Genomic DNA, 24604 nt, shown 5'->3' with positions numbered 1-24604 from the left:
GATGCAACCACCTCCAAGTCCATGGATCTTGGGGCTGCAGCTAAAGTGCTGAAGTCACACCAATGCAACCTTGACAATCTTGAAAATTGCCTTCGCTCACAAAATCATTGACCAAAGTTTGCCAGATAGAAATGCGAAACTGGAGTTATGACAAAAATACTGCTTCAAATACTTCAAGATATATTCACTGCCAGATTTTTGCCCTCTTCTTCTATTACTGTACACGCCCAACATGTCCCTGAAAATCCACCCAGTCAGGCATTGTTCCTCTACTAAGTAAACTACAAGGACTAAGAGAAAGTATTTCAAGCAACCAGGTGCAGAAATATATCCTACCCTACATAACCTGGTGAGGAATTACTTTTTTTGTCCAATTGTAGCCAGAATGTCCAAAATTTTCACATATCAAACCTGAACTTAACAACCTCACATCAAATACACCATGTTGTTCACTCACTGCCAAAGTCCAGATGGGATAGAAATACGCATTCTTTCATTAAAGAAACTGAAAAATGATGACCTATCCTTTAAGTGTAAGGTTGATCAGATGCACTGATTCCTCCCTTTACTAGCTCATCATAGTGAAACTCTCAACACTCAGGTCGTCAGCTTATCGAGGAATGCCGTTGTGCTCTTTTTTCTTTGTTCTATTATTTGAGAACCTTTTACATGTTTATTTCTAGGTCTTACTGGGAGTTCTGTGTTTTGCCTAGACGTTTCAGTGTGTGGAAATGTTGGAGGATAATAGGGTGCTGTTATATGTTTCCACTTCAGTCAGGTGTATACAACTGATAACAAGGGCACACTTTGGTTGATAAGGGGTGATATACTGGTTACATAATTGGACTCATGGAGTCCTCTACTACGTTTCTTTTATGCCTAATTTTCAATGCCCTCTACTAGATTCTGGAAAGGAGTGTCAGAGGCATTAATTTCCTGATCCAATGGCAAAGTAAACAAATTCTCTTTGTTGGCACACAAATAGATATTAATTTTACAAAAAATGGATGTAACTTATCAGAATCCACAAAATAAGACAATGTATCCGTCCTGATTGGCAACTGAATCTCATTAGCCATGAATTCCTTACACAGATATTGATCAGGTAGACTAACGTTTCTAGGAGGCAAAATATACTCTCTCTCTGTGTTTCCCCTGAACATATATGGCTCTAACAAAAATTATGGTTAGGTCAATAAGTGCTGTCTTGCTACAAGTCACATTTCATGTGGCACCAGTGCTTATAGTATACAAAAAAGTGAAAGATGGAATGCTTAAATTAATCTCAGCCACTGGTAATCACTCGTGCCGCATCCCAGTCATTGTTAGTTTGCACACTATGCAATCTGAGTTTAGACCCAGCCGTATGCAAATCAGTCTTGACCCTACTCCAATGGGAGCAATCCAGCCCAAACTAACATGCCTGGTCTTCCCGGAACTTGAACACAAGCAACCCAGGACCAGCCACTTAGGGCGACAAACTAAAGTTTACAGACTGAGGTGGCATAGTGTGCAAAGTAATGATGTACTGGGATGTGGCCATTGGGTAATTACCAGCCGCTGAGATTACTTCAAGCATTCCATCCATCACTTCTTTGTATACTTTAGTGTGTCGCCTAGACGGAACAAGATGGGTTAAAGAATAGTCTCGGGTAACCCCTTGATTTATCTTCCGCCACGTAGAAAAGAGAGTTGTCAATTTTAATTGCTTGGGACAGATTGGACAGATAGGAAGATAGCTATTTAAATATACTTCTATCAATGTCCATTCTTTCTTTGGAGGTATTGATCAACAGTGAGTAATTGTGAACGCTAAAGGCAGCCAACAGGGGTGAAAACAATAGAAGGCAGGTGTTTCCAGTACTGGGGAGTCTTAAAGCATCAACAACAACTTTGAGGAGGGCAGTTTCAGTTTTGCATCGCTGTTGTAAGCTGAACTTAGTGTGTTGCACACGTTTTTGAGAGACATACCTTTCTGGCATCTTTCATAGAAAGGGTAGACAAGAGACAGAACAAACGTTACTGAGATAAAAACTGGTATAATATCCCTTTATGCCGCATCTTATTGGTAAATAGCAATGTGGTTTTGTTAAGGGTAGACTTACTTCCGATAACTCTTGTCTTTTCTTAATGTTCTAAATAAGGCTTCCTCTCTTTCTATTTCGTTAGCTGCTATCTCTGTTGATGCAGAGAAAGCTTTTGAAAGAGTCGATTGGCCTTTTTTGTCTGCTTCATTACGCTGGCATGGTTTTGGTCCCAAATTCATTTCCCTTATTTCCCTGTTATACTCTGCACCTAAAGCTTCGGTCTTTGTGAATGGCCAGGTTTCCTCATATTTCACTCTTCAACGAGGTGTTCGCCAGGCGTGTCCCTTATCCCCTCTTCTTTTTGTTCTTGCTCTTGAACCCTTTTTTATCCTCCATTCGTAACAACAACTCTATTTCTGGTTTTCCTTATGGTGATAACCAGTTGAAACTTTCTGCATATGCAGACGATATTCTTCTATTTATTTATGACCCAGAAAAATCTATTCCTCCTTTATTGTCGGGGTTCGACTCTTTTTCACAAGTTTTAGGATATCAGATTAATTCAGAGAAGACTGAAATTCTTCCCCTCACGAATTCTTGTCTTCCTCATCTCTTTTCCTCTACTGGGTTTGCTTGGAATGGTACGAAGATTAAATACTTAGGTATTTGGTTCTCTAATTCTATTCCTTCTTCAGTCAAGTTGAATATGTCCACAGTTTTGTTGCGTATTCAAGCAGCATTCACCACCTGGAATCCTCTTTTCCTTTCTTGGTGGGGACGTCTGGACTCAATCAAGATGATGATTGCCCCCATATTGATATATGTCTTTTCCATGTTACCCGTTCACATTCCGGCTATCCATTTTAAGCATATTGATTCATGCCTTTCCAAATTTCTTTGGAAAAGTAAAAAATCTAGAATTTCTTTAGGAGCTCTTCGGAACTCCAAATCTAATGGTGGTGTTAATTTTCCAGACTTCCATCTCTACCATAAATCCTTTTCACTACGTCAGGCTTCGAGATGGCTTACATCAGATTTCTGTCCCTTCGCTCCTCTTTGGCTCCCCATTGAACAAACACTATTGTTCCCCTTCTCTTTTAACGAAATCATATGCTTTTCTGCCAAATGCCCTTATACTTCATCTCCCCTTTTTAAACATTCTTCTTCTCTCTTAAGACCCTTGATTCACCCTTCTTCCATCACACGTGAATCTTTTTTAAACACCTCTATTTGGTATAACTCACTTATTCTTCTCAATAATAGACCCATCTTCGGGAATACCTGGCGATCAAAAGGTATTATGTGGGTTAACCAACTCTTTGATGGATTGGCCCCTTGCTCCTTTCCTCAATTTTGTCTCTTATTTCATTTCCCTTGCTCCTTTTTACAGATATTTACTATTCTTATGGCAGTTATTCTAGATCTCTATTATTCTCTTCCCTCTTCAACATCTATTGTCCCTCCATCTCCTCTTCTTAAGATTCTTTCTACCTTACCTAAGGCTTCTCTTATTTATAAGTTTTTCTCTTCTCCCAATCCAGATCATATCAAATCTAAATTAGAACTCGCTTGGGAGGCGGATTTGGGATGTTCTTGTTCTCCCCACTTCTGTTTTTGCTGGCTCTCGAGCCATTAGCAGCTTGGCTCCGCTGGGAGCCTTCGATCAAGGGTATTCGTTGGTCTCCACAGTTTGAGGATCGGATCTCTCAATACACTGACGATATCTTGCTTTATCTTTCCCCACCGAGGAAGTCTCTAATTGTTCTCTGTGATGTGTTGGCGTCGTATGGCAGAAATTTGGGATTGATTATAAATTGGACGAAATCGTATTTGTATGTTTTACATGGTGACGCCCCAGTTTTGCCTCGTAACTGCCCCATTCAAATTGTAAGGGAAGGGTTCAAATATCTTGGTGTTTATATTTCCATGGATCCCACTAACCGGTATGAGCGAAACCTTCTTTCTCCATTTGCTCGGCTGAAAAGTGACGTGGTTGGGTGGCAGAGACTTCCACTTTCGATGTTGGGACGAGCGGCCCTTTTTAAAATGATGTCCCTGCCGCGTTTCCTTTATGCCCTTCAAAACACCTTAGATGTAGTACCTGCAGGCTATTTCCGCGAAGTGGAGGGTTTGCAGCGTAAACTACTCTGGGACGGTAGGCCACGTATAGCGTTAGCCAAACTAACGCTCCTGTGGTATGACGGAGGGATCGCCCTCCCCGACATCAAGAGATATTATTGGGCGTCGCAGCTAGGGGCTATAAATCATGGTACGTATGGACCTGCGACTGATCCCGGCTATGCCATGGATAGGTGGGTGCTTCCGGGTGGCAATTATAGCAGAGCACTGCACACTAAATCAGTGGAAAAAACCCTGACAGGGCCGACTAGGGTGGCGGTGCGCATATGGCATGATGTTACTACTTCGCTTGGTTGGAAAGACCGCTTGACTCTGGCTGCCCCACTCTTTGGTTCGGATAGATTTGGCAAACTATGGAACACAAAGGGTTTTGATAAATGGGAACTGATTGGAATAACCACTGTAGGTGATCTCTGGGTGAAGGGAAAGATTAAATCATTTGCTGACCTACAAAAAGAATATGAGCTGAGTGGTACGGAGTATTTCCGTTATGCGCAGGTCAGACATGCACTGAAGTCAGTCTTCCTCGAGGGGGAGAAGATACCGGAGGCATCCCCCTTGGAGGACCGTATACTAGATGGATATATGCCCGATAGCACCATTTCCCTGGTATATAAAAAACTGATTAATCACAGAGTTGATCTTTTGGTAGATCTGAGGGAGAGATGGACCCGATATGGACTTGAAATTGATGAAGAGGACTGGCAATCGGCGATCTCCTCTCCAAAGGAGGTCGCGATCCTAGCAAGATTGAGACTTGTCCAGCTTAAGATACTCCACAGAGTCTATGTCACGGGTCCACGTTTGATCAAAATGGGTCTAGTGGAGGAGGGTTTGTGTAAGCGGGGATGTGGCCAATTGGCGACGTTCCTTCATATCATCTGGGAATGTCGACATATGATGAATTATTGGGGCTCTGTTTACACTGTTATGCATGAAGTTACAGGGGTGGCTCTCCTGCCGGAGGTGAGGAGATGCCTGTTAAATATCTGGGAGCCCACGGATCTAAATACTGCACAGACCCAATGGGTCACGTTGGGGACCATGATCGCTAAACGAAATGTAGCACAACTGTGGGGTTCTGATAGGCCACCAACGATAGAGGGATGGAAAGACAGTATGGATTGGTGTATGTTCCGTGAAAAAACTGTGTACCTGGCAAGGGGTCGTCCTCGGAAGTGGAATGACATTTGGAGCCCCTGGAATGAATACAGAGGGAATATTTGTGTACCACCTGCAAATGTAGTCCTGGATGCTCCAACTTCCCCATAACCCGATTGAGTAAGCGTTTATGATATTGATGTATGGCTCCCCCCTCCCCCCCCGACCAAGAAATTTTTGTATTGAATATTGATGTTGATTGACCCCCTTCTGTACTATGCACCGGTGTATTTATTGATGCCTTGTTTTAATAAAAGAAATATATAAAAAAAAGTTCTCGCTCTGCTTCTCTCACTCAGTCCCTGTTTTACCTATATCACAGACTTCATATTTCCCCTCTTTCTCTGTCACGTTTTTCCTCCTCTTCGAACTCTAATTGTTGGACTTGTGATTCTCCTAAGGCTGATCTTCTACACCTCTTTTTTCTTTGCCCTGTTGTCTCTAAATTTTGGGATAAGGTTTGGGTATATATTACTCGCATCTTTACATTTTCTATTCCTTACTCTATCTCTCTTCTTTTCATAGGTAGCCTTTCTGATTCTCTCGATCTTCCTCCACACTCACATGGTCTTTTCGATCTCATGATTGCTCTTGCATTTCAACACATTTCTTCTAATTGGTAATCTCTTACCAATCTCTCCATTCACGCTTGGTGGAACTCCCTTTGCCACTTTCCCAGGCTTGATGTCGCCTTTGTCTCTTCTTGTAAACCACCCCTTAACATGGATCTCTTCTGGTAGCCTCTCACTTCATATTTGGATCGTTTGAACCGGAAAACTCTTCCTCATATCAACTCAGAAAATTTTAAACCACCTTGAAGGACTTTGACTCTCTCCTTCTTACCACCTTTTACAAGTTGCTTCCTTATGTATGCATCATATTTTATGATAGATATTATATATTGTTTATTTACGCCATATGTTTATAGGCCATCATTGATATTTATACATTATAATGTTACTTATTATCCCTTCCCCCTCTCATTCCTTCCCTCTCCTTCTTCCTTTCCCTTTGTCTTAAAACCTCATAAAATGCTTTTTGTTGTTCAAACCCTGATATCAGCCCTGTTCTGTACGACTTACAAATGTATTTCCTGTTTTACGCTGATATCTTTATATAATAACAGATTTCTAAATAAAGCTTTTCAACTGAAAAAACTGGTATAATATGAATTATTTTTGTAAACGTTTGTTTGCACTTGCATTGCATTTAAAGTACTTAGCCATTTTGACCTTTTTGGGGATTTCCAATTCATGTTTATGAATAAATCTCAAAATTGAATCCACCAAATCTACTCCAAATGAGGTGCATCCTTAGTCAAATAAATTGATGTGACTATAGTAGTCAGGAACGTGAAACACTACGTCTTAACATCTCATAAAGAGATCGAGTACAACATCATGAGAGAGAACTGGCAGTACAAAGAAAGAGAAAGATCAAACTAGAATTCCTGGGGTACCCGAAAATATTTGAAAGAGAGGCTTTAAAGTTGAGTGGAACTAATGGAGAACAGACGCATGGAAGTAAGGAACACAATCTAGACTACTAATGTGTGCGTGTACCCACTTCCAGGTTAAGCCCATTACTTTCAGTGCTCTTTAGGCACCAGGAGTATTCCAAAATTAACATGCATAAAGTGCCCGTTAACTTTCCGTTTAGTTAGATGGCTTTCCGTTTTGAGCAGTTGGTCACTGTTTCCACTTCTTGCACTCTTCTTGTTTTTTTTCCCCTTCATGGTTTGTTCATGTTGGTGGGATTGGCTTCTGTGGAAAAGTAGAGGTCCAAGTCTGCATCCTGGTCAGTGTGAGGGTCTTTATGGAACATAGGAGGTGCGTGAACAACTCACCATTTTACTTACTGCAATACTTTATGACTTAGTTTTTCCTTCAATTGTGTTTACCTGTTTTTTTTATTTCTTGTTCTCAAGTATGAGCACCCTCATTGGACCAAGCAGCTCCTTGCTGAATCAAAGAAGCAGACAATTGGCACCCATGTTTCTCTTTGCTCTCTTTCCCCTTACTCTCTGACTGATGTGCATATACTGTTACCTTTTGACAGAGAGGGGAGCAGGAGGAGCAGGACCTTCAATGGAGCCACAACCATTTGTTCAATCTAGACAACAGAGCACTCCTAGGCTCCACAGTCTTTCTGCAAAACTGAATACGTGACAAGGATGAGATTGTTTATGGTGTATGAATATTAACATGGCTTGAAATTTATATTGAAAAAACATGATATATTTCCTGAATCTAAAGAACAAAAGCCTCCAATTGTCACCCTTTCAAGGTATAGACAGGTTTAATATTCGTGAAAAAACAAGCTGGGGGTCCTAAATGACAAACTATAAAGCAGAAGTTAGGGTATTCTTTTCATTTAACTTTTCATTCTTTTCACGTGATGTTAACTTCAAGCAGATGGTCTTTTTGTCAAATTTTTGCATGAGTCAAATTGCAGACATAATTTTGTAGAGCAGCGCTTACCAAACGTTTCAGAACCTCAACCCACTTTTTAGAACAAAAAACGTTTGCGACCCACTTAGCTCAAATGGAAATGAGACATGCTATTTTTTTACGTAACTATACAATTGTGTGGTAGCACACTCATTTACAGACAGCACATTTTCCACTGAAATGGTTAATAAATTTGCACAAACATACGTTATTACTGATAAAACTATATTTTACACAAATTATAATGTATGGAAATCCGGTTTTAGTGAATATTTATTGTTTGTGCACTATCTAGTTAAGTGTCTTGATTTGTTCTGATCCCCTAAAAATCTTTCTTTCCATCACACTTCAGAATTACAACAAAATGTGCTGCTTCATTTTTGCTTTCCTAATTGTTGAACGTGTAAAGTTAATTTGTAGGTATTTACATTTTGTTGTGAGTTACACACATCCTACAGCATTTCCTTTCACACTTTATGGACCCCAGCAAGACTGAAACATAATTCACTTTACCTTTCTTTCTCTGACTGCAAAGTGAGAGGAGTTTGTAAACACCAGTCCCAATGTTAAAATTAGTTAAGCAGCAGAAGACATAGCCTGACATTTGACCTCTGTCATTGAAGTTCTGCTACTGTGACAAGATAAAGACTGAATTTGAAGGCTTCTTTATTTATTGCTTGGACTTTTTTGACCCACAAAAATCGGCTCACGACCCAGAGATTGGAAAACACTGTGTAGAGAATTCCCTCACTGTACAGTGCATACAACCACATAACAGAAAATTAAGACCCCTGACTCATAGAATAGAGAAACTTCTATTTTGTCTAAATCTTGCATTCAAGTTGTTTAGCATTCTGATGCAGCAACTGATGAAGGTCTGGTTTGAAGTCTGCTTAGTGTTTCAATGGTGCTTGCATAATATTTTCCTCAAAGACTTATGGATTGTGCTTTTTGTGCTTCATTTGATAAATTTCTATTGTTTCGCCTATAACAACCTGAATGTAAAGGATGCATGGTATTGTGTTGTATTATAGCATTCATCTAGCGCTTACAATCCCTATGAAGGGTGATGAAGCGCTTGGCTACACAGATCACATGCTACTCCATGTAGGGTGTGTGATAGTAAGGATGCTATTTTCGTTTTGCTCCTAGCAAGGGGGAAGGAGGAAGCAGGATCCGACGGCCTTGCTGGAGAGGAGAGAGATCGAAGCTGTAACCAGACCCACATCAAAGGATCTTTTGCACAACCTAGGCCCGGGTGACTAGTGCTGGTCGGAAAGCATGTGAGGAAGAGCTGCCTTGACGCATGGATGTGAGGCAATACAGAACATCGACCAGTGGTTCCTGAGTAAATCTAGAACTTGGAATCTGGCCACAGCAGTAGATGGGACCTGTTAGACCTGGTACCATTGGCGTGTGGCGGTAAGGTGTGGACGGTGGCAGAGTCTCCCCTGACCCGATTCGAAGCCAGCAAGCGCTGCAGTAAGCAAGCAAGACTCAGTGGAAGGGTTTGCGCAGCACGATTTACATTTCCTATGTAATTTTAACAACTGATGACATTTTAAAAACGTGTATGATAAATTGAATATATTGCATCCACTCACTCGCACGGATCTTGTAGGGAAGTCGGGGCTCAATTACCAGCCTGCACGCCTCGGTCCGACTCGGTGATTGCTACCGTTGAGCGGAGGGCGGACAGGCAGAGCCAGACACTTCCGCATCACGAGCGGTTAGCGCTCTAGCTTTCCCAGCTGCGAGGGCTACATAGGCAGCGATGAGCGGCGGGCTCTTGGCGGTAAGGTGTGGGCGGTGGCAGAGTCTCCCCTGACCCTCTTAGACACCAGCAAGCGCTGCAGTAAGCAAGCAAGACTCAGTGGAAGGGTTTGCGCAGCACGATTTACATTTCTTATGTAATTTTAAAAACTGATGACATTTTAAAAACGTGTATGATAAATTGAATATATTGCATCCACTCACTCGCACGGATCTTGTAGGGAAGTCGGGGCTCAATTACCAGCCTGCACGCCTCGGTCCGACTCGGTGATTGCTACCGTTGAGCAGAGGGCGGACAGGCAGAGCCAGACACTTCCGCATCACGAGCGGTTAGCGCTCTAGCTTTCCCAGCTGCGAGGGCTACATAGGCAGCGATGAGCGGCGGGCTCTTGGCGGTAAGGTGTGGGCGGTGGCAGAGTCTCCCCTGACCCTCTTAGACACCAGCAAGCGCTGCAGTAAGCAAGCAAGACTCAGTGGAAGGGTTTGCGCAGCACAATTTACATTTCTTATGTAATTTTAAAAACTGATGACATTTTAAAAACGTGTATGATAAATTGAATATATTGCATCCACTCACTCGCACGGATCTTGTAGGGAAGTCGGGGCTCAATTACCAGCCTGCCCGCCTCGGTCCGACTCGGTGATTGCTACCGTTGAGCAGAGGGCGGGCAGGCAGAGCCAGACACTTCCGCATCACGAGCGGTTAGCGCTCTAGCTTTCCCAGCTGCGAGGGCTACATAGCCCTCTCGTCGCTTCAAGCGCGCAGCGGTCGCGCACAGGGTGCACCTAAGAACGCACCTAAGACAAGCCCAAGAGAAGCCCGTCTGCGCCCGTCCGTGCCTGGACGGGGCTAGGGGCTAAGGCCTTTACATCTGCTCATCCAGCTTGCCATGCTACATCCCGGGTAAGCTATTCATCATTGGACCTACTAGGTTTATGGACACCTCTCCAGGTGGGGTGTTCAGGAGAATGGGGAACACCCCCGGAGGGCCCCTTTTCTTGTCGTAAATGTCATTTTCAGGCGCTACACGACAGACTACCGGATGATTGCCTTGAAGCTCACGCCAGGGGGTCAGGATTACATTCGAACTTAGGGGGTAGGAATCTCTTGTGCAATATTAGATCCTTGCCTAAGCATTATAGTGAAGTTTGGGATCTGGTTTCGTCTCTGCAACCAGACCTCTGTTTTTTAACCGAAACATGGTTAAAACCCCATTCGGTCCCATCTATTACTTTAGGGATTCCGGAGGGCTACAAAATAGTTAGGCTAGATCGCCCAGTTAAAACTGGAGGAGGTATAGCGATCGTCTATAGAGGCGACCTGTTGATCTCAATTTTAGAGGAATGTAGTACTTCTGATTTAGAAATTTTGATCTTTAAAGTCTGCATTTCCACTAAGATCAGTCATAAAGGGGCACTAGTCTATCACCCCCCTGGCCCCTGTGCCAAATTCTCTATTTTACTGCTGGAGGCTTTAGCCAGACATGTTAACTCTGAGAGTGAATTTATTCTCCTGGGAGATTTTAATGTACATAGCGAATTGAAAGAATGTGTGGAGGCACAGTCCTTATTGACTGATCTTTCTTTGCTTGGCCTTACACAGATGAATATTGGTCCCACACATCAGGCAGGGCATACCTTGGACCTTATCTTTTCCAACAAACCCAATACCATCAAATGTTACCCCCCACACAAGTAAATTGGACAGACCATTTTGTCATGGAATTCCACACAACATATTTAGGCAAAGCCCCCGTTCAGACACAAGTCTTGCCCAGCAGACTGAGGCAATGGCATAAGGTAACCTCGGAAGCCTTTCAGGAGAGGTTTGTTGAGCCCCCTGTTAGCTCTTCAGAGGGAGTGGAAACAGCCTTATCTAATCTCAATCAAGCCATCCTTACTGCTGTGGACACTATTGCCCCTATGAAAGTGTTCAAACCACGTCCAGCACACAAACAGGAAGTCTGGTTTTCTGAACATCTAAGATGTCTTAAACAAGCTGCCAGAAAGCTGGAGAAGGTGTGGAGAACAACCCACAGTGAAGTTGATAAGACCCGATATTGGGCGGCCCTTTCCAGTTATCATGAAGATATCCGATGTGCACGAATAGTTCACATTGGGTCCCTACTTTCAGCTGCGGGCAATACCCCTAGGGTTTTGTATCAAATCCTGCAGTCCTTTGTAAAACCAGTTGCGTGCGAAACTCCCGAACTATCTTCGCAGCAGCTTTGTGATGATGTCTCACAGTTTTTTACTAATAAAATTGACAGGATACATGATCACATCACCAAAGTGAATCGGTCTTCCATAGGAGGGGCACTTCTGCCCCTGGATGAGGAAGTAGAACTTGCTCTACCACCCTTAGTGTATTCCCCCCTATTTCTCTGGTAGAGGTTGAATGCTCTATAAGCCAGATTAAGAGTGGCAGCCCTTCAGATTCTATCCCGGCTAGAATTATGCCGGTAGTAGGGAAGACACTTGGCCCAGGGATCCAGTGCTTGGTGAATCTCTCATTGATGGAAGGACGGGTACCTAGGGAATGGAAAAAAGCACTGGTTAGACCTATCAGGAAAAAATCTTCCATTCCCTGGACTGACATGGCTAATCTTAGACCGATATCCCTACTCCCATTTATGGGTAAATTGACAGAAAAACATGTAAATAGGCATCTATCAAATTTTATCGAACGGGCTGGAAGCCTAGATTACTCTCAATTTGGTTTTAGACCAAAACACAGTACTGAGTCTGCATTATTGTCGGTGACAGATGACCTTCACATGTACCAGGATAGAGGTTATTCCGTCATCCTGGTACTACTAGACTTGTCTGCAGCGTTCGACACGATATCTCATAATATCTTGATCGGACGACTTGCTAAGATCGGCATTGAGAACACAGCATTGGCCTGGCTAAGGAGTTTTTTATCCAACCGTACCCAATCTGTCAGCATGAGCTCATTTCGATCGGGAGAGACGGAGATCACCAAGGGGGTGCCACAGGGCTCTTGTTTGAGCCCTACTCTTTTTAACATCTATGTGGCCCCCTTGGCTAGAATCTTGAGAGAGTTTGGGATCATCCCGGTTTCTTACGCGGATGATACTCAGCTCCTGTTTCCTTTTAGAGCTTTTCCGAGGGCATGAAAGCTGTGGCTAAGTGGATGTCATCTAATTACCTCCAATGCAACGTAGGCAAGACGGAGGTCATGCTTTTTGGGGAAGCCAGGACCATGTGGACACCGGACTGGTGGCCGCGGGATCTTGGTCCAGTGCCAGAACCTAAACAGTTCGTGAAAAATCTAGGGGTACGCCTGGACCGTGAGCTCTCCCTTAAACAGCATGGCAACCAGGTGGTGGGCTCATGTTTCCATGTCATCGGTCTCCTGCGGAAAGTCTTTCCCCTGTTGCCTGACTCTACTAGAAAAACCTTGGTGCAGGCTCTGATACTGAGCCGTTTTGATTACTGTAACGGACTTTTGCTGTCAGCCAATGAGGGAGTACTAGCTAAACTCCAGGTGGTACAAAACACAGTAGCTAGGCTGGTGTTAAACGCCCTGTCTAGATCATCATCTAAACCCCTCCTGGACAAATTACACTGGCTTCCAGTTCGAAACAGGGTTAAGTTTCTGCTGCCTAATTCATAAGAGCTTAAATGGACTAGGGCCATACTACTGGACAGACAAATTTATCCCATATAACCCTGTCCGGTCTCTTAGGTCTAGCAGCCAGCTTTTATTGAGAGTACCAGCCGCGAGGAAGGCCAGGCAGGGCGGCAAAGCTTTGTCCGTTGTTGGGCCCGCGCTATGGAATAAACTCCCTCTCGCGCTCAGACAATGCTCAGAACATCTGAGCTTTAGGAAACAACTGAAAACGTTTCTGTTCCAGACCTAATTTACTTAATTTTCCATACTGATTGCTTAAAACTGTGCTTCTGGTCTGTCTATGTCTGTCTCTTTTTCTGTGCGCAGAGATACTCCGGAAGGAGTCGATTCGAGCGCGTTACAAAACCGTAAATAAATAAATAAATATGAGGGAAGTATTTTCATGTTGAAACAGATGATGTGTTGGGTGCAGGTACGGTGTTTTATGACAGTGTTTCGTAGTGCAATGGATAAGAAGAGCGAGAGCCAGCCACAGTTTACAGTCGATTAGGAGACCATTCCAAGTCTTATAAAGCTGAGCAGGCATAGTGGGGGACAGATATCTGCCAGGAGTGACTGCATTACAGATATACTGCTATGAATTTAGATTCAAGAAACGGTCATGGTGGGCATTTATGCGGGATTGGGATCTGCCGTATACACTATGTTAGTGTCCTTTTGTGGACAGGAGTGAGCAGCAGATCTCTTCAGTCTTTTCAGGCCTGTTCGGATGAGGCGAACATGGTATAGTGTTCATACTTTCTTGTTATATGTTTTTCAAACTATCCTTATGGCTGTTGATGTTTCAGATTACCAACTTGATGCTTTAAAAGTAGATTAATGGGGGCGTGGCCGAGACAGCGATGTGAGCGGACGTGTCTCGCCTGAGCTCCGTCGCCCCGCTGCTTTAATTGGCCTGTTTCAGCGTAGTTTCGGGGGAACATCCACTCCTGGGGTCCCCCCGTGCGCCAACGACCCTGCTGGTGTCTTTCCTGGACGGCGAGCGGCGGCTGTGGGGCATTCAGTGGTTGCAGCACCGGCCTCCGGGACCCCCGCAGTCGGCCGCTGGCCGCCATCTTGCTGTGGACCCACTGCTGACACGCCTGGACTGGCTACCGGGGAGAGGCCCGACACTGCGTCCCGGGTGAGGCTCCGGAGCACCCCTGCTCCCACCCGTGGACTCCCTGCACCAGCGGAACCAGCCTGTCGCCGGCGGAGTCGCGCCGGAGCTGTTGGAGCCGGGCTGCCACGAGCGGAGCACACAGCGGCGGCCTGGACGCCGAGCCTACGCGAGCCCCCGGCTTCGGCGGGAAAAACAGGCCCAGACCCGAGGACTTGCCGGCGGCCCCTGCCCACGAGCCCTTGCTCCATCGCCCGTCGCTGGACCCACCCGGTGAGCTGCAGCGTGCTGACCTCCTCCCCCCCCCCCTGCTGCCTTCCCGGGGGGTCCGGCGGTTGCGGGGCTTGGCGGTTGGTCTGCCCGCCATCTTCCCCCCTCGGCGGAGGGCTGATCCCGCTCACGGACGATCCTTGCCGGAGTGCCCCCGGCTGCCCTGGACTCACTGGCAGCGTGCAAGCGGGCCCTGAGCCTTGGTGAGCCCCATATCCTCTGGACAGGTCTTCTGGCCGCCTCCCTGCTAAGGCCCGGCCCCGCCAAGCCTGGTGGGCCGCAGACCGGGCGCACCTGCCGCGACCACACGGGGACCCCGGGAGCCTTTGCCTTCTGCTTTTCCCGGCGCTGGGCTTCCCGCAGCTAGGGAGCTGGGACGCCTGGGGGGCCCTCCTGGACACTCTTCGACTGCTGTGAAGGGGCTGGCTGGACGCTGCTCTGGGAATAGGCCCTGACCCTGGTGGGACAAGGGGACTGCGCCTAGCCAGGACTCTTCGGAGGCCCCCCGCCTGTGGGCCCCAGGCCCGATCTGCCGTGGGACACCTGTAGCCATCACGCACCTAACGTCTCTCCTGCCTCATCGCTACCTTGCCTCCCCGGTCGCTGCTCCCGCTCCGGCGGCCCCACCACATTCTGGACTCCTTCAACTTGAGTGCGCCCCACGCCTTGTCAGAGGACGGACCCGGCTACGGACAGCGAGGGCAGCGGCACGCATTGCCATCTCCTGCATCGTGACCTTGAGCCCTAGATCGTGGGACCCGGGCAGCTACACCACAGGGCACCAGTGCGTCCTCCCTCGAAGCACCCCCCACCTCGGCCCGGCGACTGTGCGTGGAAGCCGAACCTGCCCCCCACTGCCCCGTGCCGCCTCGAGTGGATCATGACTCGCGGCAAGGGGACCAAGCTGGAACCCCCGCCCACGACGACCAGAGGGGCATCAGTAGCTTCTATGTGGGGCAAGGCGGGCTCCCCACCATCTTCCGGTGGCCCCTCATCGGCATCAGGGGGGAAGCCCCCGCCGCCAGCCGACTCTCCACCGGTGACGCAGGCCTTCATGACCTCCTTCATGGCCGATCTGAAGACGGAGATTGGATCCCTCAGAACGGAGGTCCACACCTGCGTCAAAGAAATGCGCAGGGAAGTCACTGACCTCGGCGATCGAGTCGACGGCCTGGAGAAAACGGTCGACTCCCGCACCGAAGACCTGGAGCAGATCTGGCAGAGAGTGGCGACCCTTGAGGAACAACACATCCAGCTTCAGATCAAGCAGGAGGACCTGGAAAACAGGGGACGACGCAACAACCTCCGCATACGGGGCGTGCCACTTGGAGAAGAGGGGACTAATACCATGGCCTACGTGGCCCTGCTCTTGCAAGCGGTGTGGGGCGAGGAGGACGCCCCCCCGCCGCGCCTCGACCGTGCGCACCGGGTCTTTGGAGCGGGAGGAAAAGCGGGCCTCTTGCCCGACATCGTCACTAGGCTCCACTACTTTACTGAGAAGGAGGCCATTTTGAAGGTAGCTAGGGACAATCCAGACCTGCGGTACGAAGGCCACAGGATCCAGATCTACCAAGACTTGGCCCCCACAACGCTCCACAGAAGAAAGGTCTTCCGCCCGATCACCGAGAGGCTCCGGACCCTCAACGTCTCCTACCAGTGGGGCCACCCCTTTGCTCTCATCTTCAAGTGGGAGGGCAAGCGTAGGGCTCTCCGGTCCTACCGAGAAGCGGCACAACTGCTAGGCATGCCGGAGTCCCCGGACCACAGCCCGACTCGCCCCCCCCGCTCGAAGAAGGGCCCCCCGCGCCCAGATTGGTCCACTGTGCGCCCCCGCCGAAGGTCCCCTCCGGTGGACGCGCTCTCTGCTTCTCAGACCAAACAGGACATCATCGCACACAACCGCTCCCTTGAGAGCGACCGCGAGGGGCAGGCCTCCCAACTCCTCGCTTCTGGCTCGGAGGGTGGGGATCGCCCCTCAACGCCGGATGGCCGCTGATCGCTGCTGTTGTATCTCATGCTACCCTGGGCGCGCGCTTGCCAGCTGGGCGCTTGGCCTTGCCCTCTTCAATCACGATGGCCTGATCCCACTGCTCTAGAAATGGACAACACTCTTCGCCTCTTCCAGGCCGAGCACCACATCGCCGAGCTCCAGCGCCCTGTGGGCGCCTGACCGGGCCGAATGGACCCCACGGCCCGGCGCACCCCCCGAACTACCTCGAGGCAGCGGGGTAGACGGGCTCTGAGACGACTTGTTTGCACACTACTTTTCCAGATCTCCGCTCCCTCCCTTTGTCCCGTAGGAAGTGACATTCCTGAGTTCGTCCAAACCCTCGGGTAGAGGATGTCCGGTACCTGGGACACTGTACACTGGGCCCGTTGGCCTGTTTTGGTTCTCTTCCCCCTCTGCGCCTTTTCTTCTTTCTTTCTCTCCTCTCTTCCTACTTCCCCCTTACACATCCCCCTCTTCCTGTTCCTTCCCCGCGCTTGCGGAGGGGTGGCATGGTGGGTCCTGCGGGGGTTGCCGCGCTGGCGACGAGTTGACGCTTCTGCTATCCCGCTTGCGGGGAGGTCTGCTAGGCCGGAACTTGCGCGACTCCAACCCCCCTTAGCGCTATGACAGCAAACATCCCTACACCCTTGAAGGTCCTTTCCCTTAACGTCAAGGGGCTCAACTCTCCCAACAAGCGAAGGCAGATATGGCGCTACCTCCTGCACCACTCCCCCGACATTGTTCTCCTCCAGGAGACACACCTCCTCAGAGGGGACATCAAACGCATGGCGCACGCTAGATACCCCACACAGTTCTGGGCATCCTCTGACACCAAGACAGCGGGGGTGGCAATCCTCTGTAGGGCTGGCATTAGGCGGGGACCCGTGAAACCCTTTAAAAGCACTGACGGGCGCTTCCTCCGAACCACGGTACAGATAGGCTGTGCACAGTTCACTCTAGGATGTGTGTATGCACCCAACCAGTCGCAGGACAAATACCTCCAGACACTATTGCGGGAACACTTCCCAACGGGCGACGCTAATACAATCCTGGGCGGTGACTTCAATCTTGTCTGGGACCCCGAGCTGGACCGCGCGGGCGCCCCCTTTAACGGCGCGGGAGCGATGTCTTCCACCCTCAGGACGCAGCTTACAGACCTGGGTCTCGTGGACGTGTGGCGCTACCATAACCCGGGGTCCCGAGATTACTCCTTCTACTCGCATTCCCACCGGACGTACTCCCGTATCGACTATCTGTTTACCTCCCTTGAACTGGCCCGAGACTCCTTAGCTGCTGCTATATCCGACATCTCCCTGTCGGACCACGCCCACGTGGAGCTGTTACTGCAGGACCCCCAGGCTCGTGCCACTCGCGAACGCAGGTGGGTGCTCCCGCCGAGAGTCCTTCGAGACCCAGATGACGTCGCCAGCATCCGTGACGCCATAGACTCGTATTTCACCGTTAATGACACCCCTGACCTGCCCTTTCACACGGTGTGGGATGCCTTCAAGGCCACCATTCGGGGCCACATCACCTCCTTGGCGGTGGCGCGGAGGAAGGAGGTGTTCAAGTTGGAAACTGACCTGGCCAGTGAGATCAAGCTGGCGGAGGCCCGAGATCGGGACGCCCCCACTCGGATGACAAAGAGAGCCCTTGCCAATCTCAGGGGGCAACTCCGCGCCCTGCGCACTAACAAGGCGGAATTCTCCCTGCTGGCACTCAAGCAACGGTATTATGAGGGAGGGGACAAAGTAGGTCGCCTACTAGCAGGCAGACTGCGGGCGCGCGCCGCTAGGGCCCACATCGCTAATGTCAAGCGGCAGGATGGCACCCGTGCCACCTCTGAGAGGGCCAAACAGGCTGCATTTGTTGATTATTACTCCTCTCTATACGCCGAGGAGCCCACCTCTGCGGAGGCACGGGAGGCCGTGCTCGCGAACTTTGAGGGATCCCCGCTGTCCCCGGCGTGTGCAGCCACGTTGGAGGACCCCCTGCGGGAGGAGGAAGTGACAGAGGCTATAGGGGACCTCCCCGTGGGGAAAACCCCGGGGCCGGATGGCCTGCCGTTGGCCTTCTATCGCCTGTTCCTGACCCAGCTCCGCCCGCATCTGCTGCGCCTCTACGGCTCCTTTTCTGACGCCACCGGCCCGTCCCCCGATATGGGCATGGCGGAAATAGCCTTGCTCCCCAAACCTGGGAAGGACCCCGACCTGTGTGCTTCCTACCGCCCCATCGCCCTCCTTAACACCGATCTTAAGATTTACACTAAGATCCTGGCCAAACGGCTGGATCCGCATATGCCGGGTCTGGTGAACCCGGACCAGGTGGGTTTTATACGGGACCGCCAGGGGGCCGATAATGTTCGCAGGTTGGCGCACTTGGTGGGAAAGGTACACCATTGGAAAATCCCGGCCTGCCTCCTCTCGCTAGACGCGGAAAAGGCCTTCGACCGGGTCGACTGGACCTTCCTGAGGGCGGTCCTTGAGAAACTAGGTCTTGGCCCTACCATGATCTCCAGGTGCATGGCCCCTTACATTGGACCACAGGCTAGAATCCGGGTCAACGGCCAACTGACACCGCCGCTCTCGATCCACAGGGGTACGAGGCAGGGATGCCCGCTCTCGCCGCTCCTGTTCGCCCTGGCGGTTGAACCGCTGGCGGAGCTGATTAGGCGTGCCCCTGACATCCATGGCATCCCCCATGGGGGGCGTGCTAACAAAGTAGCGCTGTTTGCGGACGACCTGATCCTTACTCTCACGAACCCTCGAGTCTCCCTCCCAGCGGTGCACGACGCCCTCACACTGTTTGAGCGGGCGTCCGGCCTTAAAATTAACCACGCCAAATCTTGGGCGCTTAACCTCACCATCCCCGAGGAGGAGGTCTGCCTCCTGAGGGAGGTCACGCCCTACCGTTGGGCGGATGACCACATCAAATACCTGGGTCTAGACCTCACTCCCCACCTCGACTCGTGGTCCTCGAGGAACTGGGCTGCTTGCCGAAAGGATGTCCTGGCGGACCTGCGGAAATGGAAACCCCATATGATTTCCTGGTTGGGGCGGCTCAACGCGGTCAAGATGACGGTCCTCCCCCGCATTCTATATGTCTTCCAGTGCCTCCCCACCCCGATACCGATTCACTGCATCAAGACCCTCCAACGCGACCTCACGTCTTTCATATGGGGAGGCAAACGGCCCCGGTTCTCACAGAAAGTCCTCATGGAGCCGAGGGACAGGGGCGGCCTCGCCTGCCCGAATCTTCTCCACTACTATTGGGCGGCGCATCTCCGGTTCGTGATAGAATGGGGTGCACGCGAAAGCGACAAGCACTGGTTCCACATGGACCGAGTGGTTACGGGGCGCACCATATGGGACCTGCCTTGGTTACCGCGGGTGGCGCGCTCCAGAAGTGCATACATGGCGGTCCCCACGAGGACGGTTCTTGAAGTATGGGACAGAGTGGCAGTGTCCAAAGGTCTGACCACGTTCCCCTCTCCGCACACCCCCATTGCAGGCAACCCGCACTTTCCCCCTGCTGCTCAGACCCGGGCGTTCGAGAGCTGGACCCAAGGAGACTGCAGGGTTGCAGGAGATCTTTTTCTTGGTGGGTCGCCTAAGTCGTGGCTGGACTGCAAAGAAGAGTTCAACCTCCCCTCGACTGCCAGCTTACAGTACGCGCAGCTGCGCCACTGGACCTCGGGAGACGTCATGTATCAGGCTGCTTCCAGGGCGCACACTCCATTTGAGAAGTTGGCACGCTCCCTCGGGGGACTGAAACGACTCATCTCCCAAATTTACAACATCTTGCAGCACCCCTCCACTCCGCCTGCGCATCCCTACCAGAGGCAGTGGCAGACGGCAACTGGCACTGAAATCACGCCATCTCAGTGGTCTAGGCTCTGGAACGACATCCCCAAATCCTACCGCAGCATCCCGCAGAGGGAAAATGCGTACAAGATGTTAACACAATGGTACTACACCCCCCTGCGACTCAGCAAAATGTTCCCTGCCTCCTCACCGCTGTGCTGGAGATGTGGCACTGCGACTGGCGACTTCATACACATCTGGTGGTCGTGCCCTGCCCTGGCTGTCTTTTGGAAGGAGGTCCTCAGTCACATTAAGGAGGTGTTGGGTTTTCCCCTCCCTGAGGAGGTTTGCACACTACTGCTGGGTATACGACCCCCCACACTTAAAGCACTCACGCGCAGCGACTGGATCCTCACCCTCCACATGCTAGGCGCTGCCAAACAACTCATTGCTCTATACTGGAAGCGGGCTGAGGCACCGCCGATAGCTTCCTGGTTCGTGCGCCTCTGGCAGGTCCTGACCATGGAGCTGCTCACGGCACGGATACAATCAAGGGGGGTGCGATTCAAGGCAGTGTGGGAACCCCTCGTGCGTCACCTGTGCTCCATCAGCTATGCCCGCCACATGCCTCCCAGGCTCCGCGCTTTGCAATTGTTTGAGGACGCCCTCATCCCTGCCGACCCAAGCAGACTAGGCTCATAGTCACTTCCCCCAGTGCTGGTTTGCGTCTTATGCCTCTTGTAGGCGACCGCAGGTACACCTCCCTGGCCCCTCTCCACCTCACCCCTGCTCTCCCTCTTCCGACTTTCTCTTTTTTCTTGCCTTGCCACTCTGGCTTCCGCCCCCCTTTGGGGCAGTTTGGTCCCTGTTGGGCCTTTGAAAATGTGACACCACTGCTCTCCTTCTCATACGCGCCTCCCCCGTACTATGACACATTGCCAGCACATGGCCACCTCTTGCTTCCTACTCCCTTAAGCCACGCGGCCGGCCCCCCGGGGGTTGTAGGCAGGGCGCTGTGTTAAGGATTCCACCTCACCTGGTTACCTACTCCTATTACTGATTTTTCTCTGCGCGGCCGGCCCCGATGAGGGGTTGTAGGCTTATCGCTGTGTTCACAATAAAAACAGATTTGAACAAAAAGTAGATTAATATTGCATTTATATAGAAGACGTTATGTACCACCAAACTGACTTCTGTACTTTGTTTGAATCTATGACTTTGTGCTAGATTGTGCTGTTTTTGTTCAAGCTCCATTTATTAGCGTGGCTTGCTTGACATCAACATTTCTGGTTATTTCTAACCTTTTGTTATTTTCTTTAAAATCAAGGTGTAAATATACAATTTCTTTACTAAGTTGTTTTATAAACCACTTATAATATTATATATATATTTTTTACTTTGTAATCAAGCAACAGTTTCAAAGAGGCATACAGTTTGTAGGATGATACTAACTAACATTAGTTTGTGGAAGTGATTCTGGGACTTTGCAAACTTCCATTCACAACACTTTCTAATTTTATGGTATTATTTTTGGATTTTGAGTAATAGTAATTACAAATGGTTTCACTGTATTTCAATTTGGTTGCAATGTATGATGCTAAGTGATATTGTTTCTCATTTGATTATTGTGACATTTGTTCAGGTAAACTAATTGATTATATTTATGATAACTAAAATGTTCTGTGACATGATGTGCAATTTTCTATTTGAATTTCTGAGGGTGTTATTATTGCTCTATAGCCCCCCGTAGCAGGCTATACTTGCAATTGAAGGCCCACTCCAGATTTAAAAAAGCAACAACTCCAGATTTAAAGAAGCAAGCGGGCCTTTAATGGCTGGTATAGCCAAGCTACAGCAGGCTATAAAGCTATTAAAACATTCCACCTCATCAGGGAGGAATGGTCTACTTACACAAAGGCCTTTCAGAGCATGAGGGTGTTGAAATCTCCCTCGGGCTCCAAAGCCTTTGTTTCACAGCTCTTGCTGTGAATGTTCTACAACTAACAACGTGAGCAGGACCACGGCTGTTAGCTGTAGAACATCCACAGCAAGAGCTGTGAAAGGGGCCTGAAGTCAGCCCCTGGTTCTCCCCAGTTGGCTGACCTGCTTTTTGTAGTTCAGTTAAGCCAGGGAGATCCAGGGGCTGAGCAGCATTCACCCTTCCCTCCTTCTGAAGCCGTAGTGACACTGAGCTGCAGGTAGAGGTAAGGGTGAAGGCTGCCTGTGTCCTGCATGGCCCCTGCCTTTCACTTTCCTCTGCTTAAATGCCTTCTTTTTTTTCGTGAGGCACGGGAAAGAAAAAGACAGATTCTCAGTCGCGGCCCGTACCGGTAAGAGCGGTGGGACGTGGGGGGGATTTGCCAGAAGACAATGAGGGAAAATGTATTATTTATTTAATTTCCCCTCGTGATCATGCAAAGTCTCCTTTCTAAACCTACATCCACCCCAGCAGGACCCTCCCAAACTTCGGGGAAACTCCTGGAACATGAATCACAGCTTAAATCGGCGCAGACAGGTAAGGTATCAAACGACAAGTATGGCAGCGTGTTGACTGCAGTGGAGAAAATTAGACAAAATCACTAACAATTTTAACCAGCTGTGGGCGGACCAGTGCAAACTAGCAGACAAACAGCGTACAACTGAATTACTACAGGAAGAATTGCAGCCAGCCACACAGGAAAACACTTCTAAACTGCAAGTCCTTCTTGGTCACATATCTGAATTGGAAGACAGAGTGGAGGAAGCAGAAGGCACATCACGCCGCAATGATGTATGCGTAATAGGGCTACCTGAATGGACCGAAGGCCAGGATGCCGTGAAGTATACAGAATGCCCCAAACAGAATTGTCTGCACAATTTGTAGCTGAGAAGGCGCACCAGCCCAGGGACCACACCGGGGGCCAGCCTCAGACCATTTCTGTACCGCCTGCTCATCTACAGGGACCGAGATAGTATTTCACGCAAAACACACCATAGGCAAGATATCAAGGTGAAGAGCTCTGTACTGATGATGTTCCCGGATTACACTCTAGCGGTCCTGAAACAAATACACTGATTTTAGCAGTTAAATGGCGAATGCGTGAACTGAATATGCGGTACTCGCTGCTCTTCCTCGCACGCTTACGAGTGGTTGATAATGGCAACACCAGATTCTTTGATGATCCGGAATACGCATGGGACTAGAAGGAGCAGGCGGGCCATGCAGCTGCAGCGACACGTCCCACCGTGATGGAGAGAGCCTACAGACCTGTGAGGCACCGCAATTGTGGCAGGATGAGACGCACCAACTGGTCCGAACAACTCGTGATGGTGCCTAACTTAGAGCAAATGATCTCAGAGAGCAGAAATGCCTTACGGACGGCGGCGCTGCAAGCCAACAGCGCGTCTCGGACCTAGACAATGACGGGGAGAAATCCTCAAGTGAAGAGGACTCCATAATAGGGCACACGTTAGAGTCCGACACACTGGCACCACCAGAGGTGACACCACAAACGGTTGACCATATCATCTGACCTCTCAGTCCAGACTCATAGAAATAATTCTCAGGGCACAACTAACCGTGGTTTGCTGCTCTGTCACCCGCGGGAACAAGATAAGGCCCCCTTCTTCCCCTTTCCCACTCTACCGTCTGCGGCCAACAATAGCTGTAATGTAGACATAGGGAGGGATTTAGTCCAAAACATGCATAGATATGAAATCGAAATGTGAGACCACTGGCAAATAGCTTATGTAATCAAACAAGCACAGGGGCACACCCGTCCTCATCCCCCATCCTTCGCAGGATATGCAAACCATATTAACAGGAAATGGGGAAATGCACTTGATACCACAAGTTGGTACACCAGTTTGGGCAGAGATCCCTGCTACATATCTGCTCCACTACGGCTGCACAAGTTGCATTTTATTAGGTGCAATGTTAGTTATCTAGTTACTGAGCGATACTGTCATAAATGCTGCGTTTCCCCCACGCACACACCTCACCTGAGTGGGCACGCTGCTATGGTCCAGGGGGTTGGTATAGCGTGAGGCACATGCTGTGATAGCGACAATGTCACATGCAAATATAATAACATGGAATGTGAGGGGATGCATACACCTGTACGGCGCTACTCTGTCTACTCCTATCTCAAGCACAGGTCTACACACATCGCTCTCCTGCAGGAGACTCACCTGACTATCCTGGAGGCGAAATGCCTGCATCGTCACTGGCGAGGCCAGGTTTATGCTATTTGCT

Source organism: Lissotriton helveticus, chromosome 10 (assembly GCF_964261635.1).
Source record: "Lissotriton helveticus chromosome 10, aLisHel1.1, whole genome shotgun sequence".
Classification (NCBI taxonomy): Eukaryota; Metazoa; Chordata; class Amphibia; order Caudata; family Salamandridae; genus Lissotriton; species Lissotriton helveticus.
Note: the sequence above shows the minus strand (reverse complement) of the source record.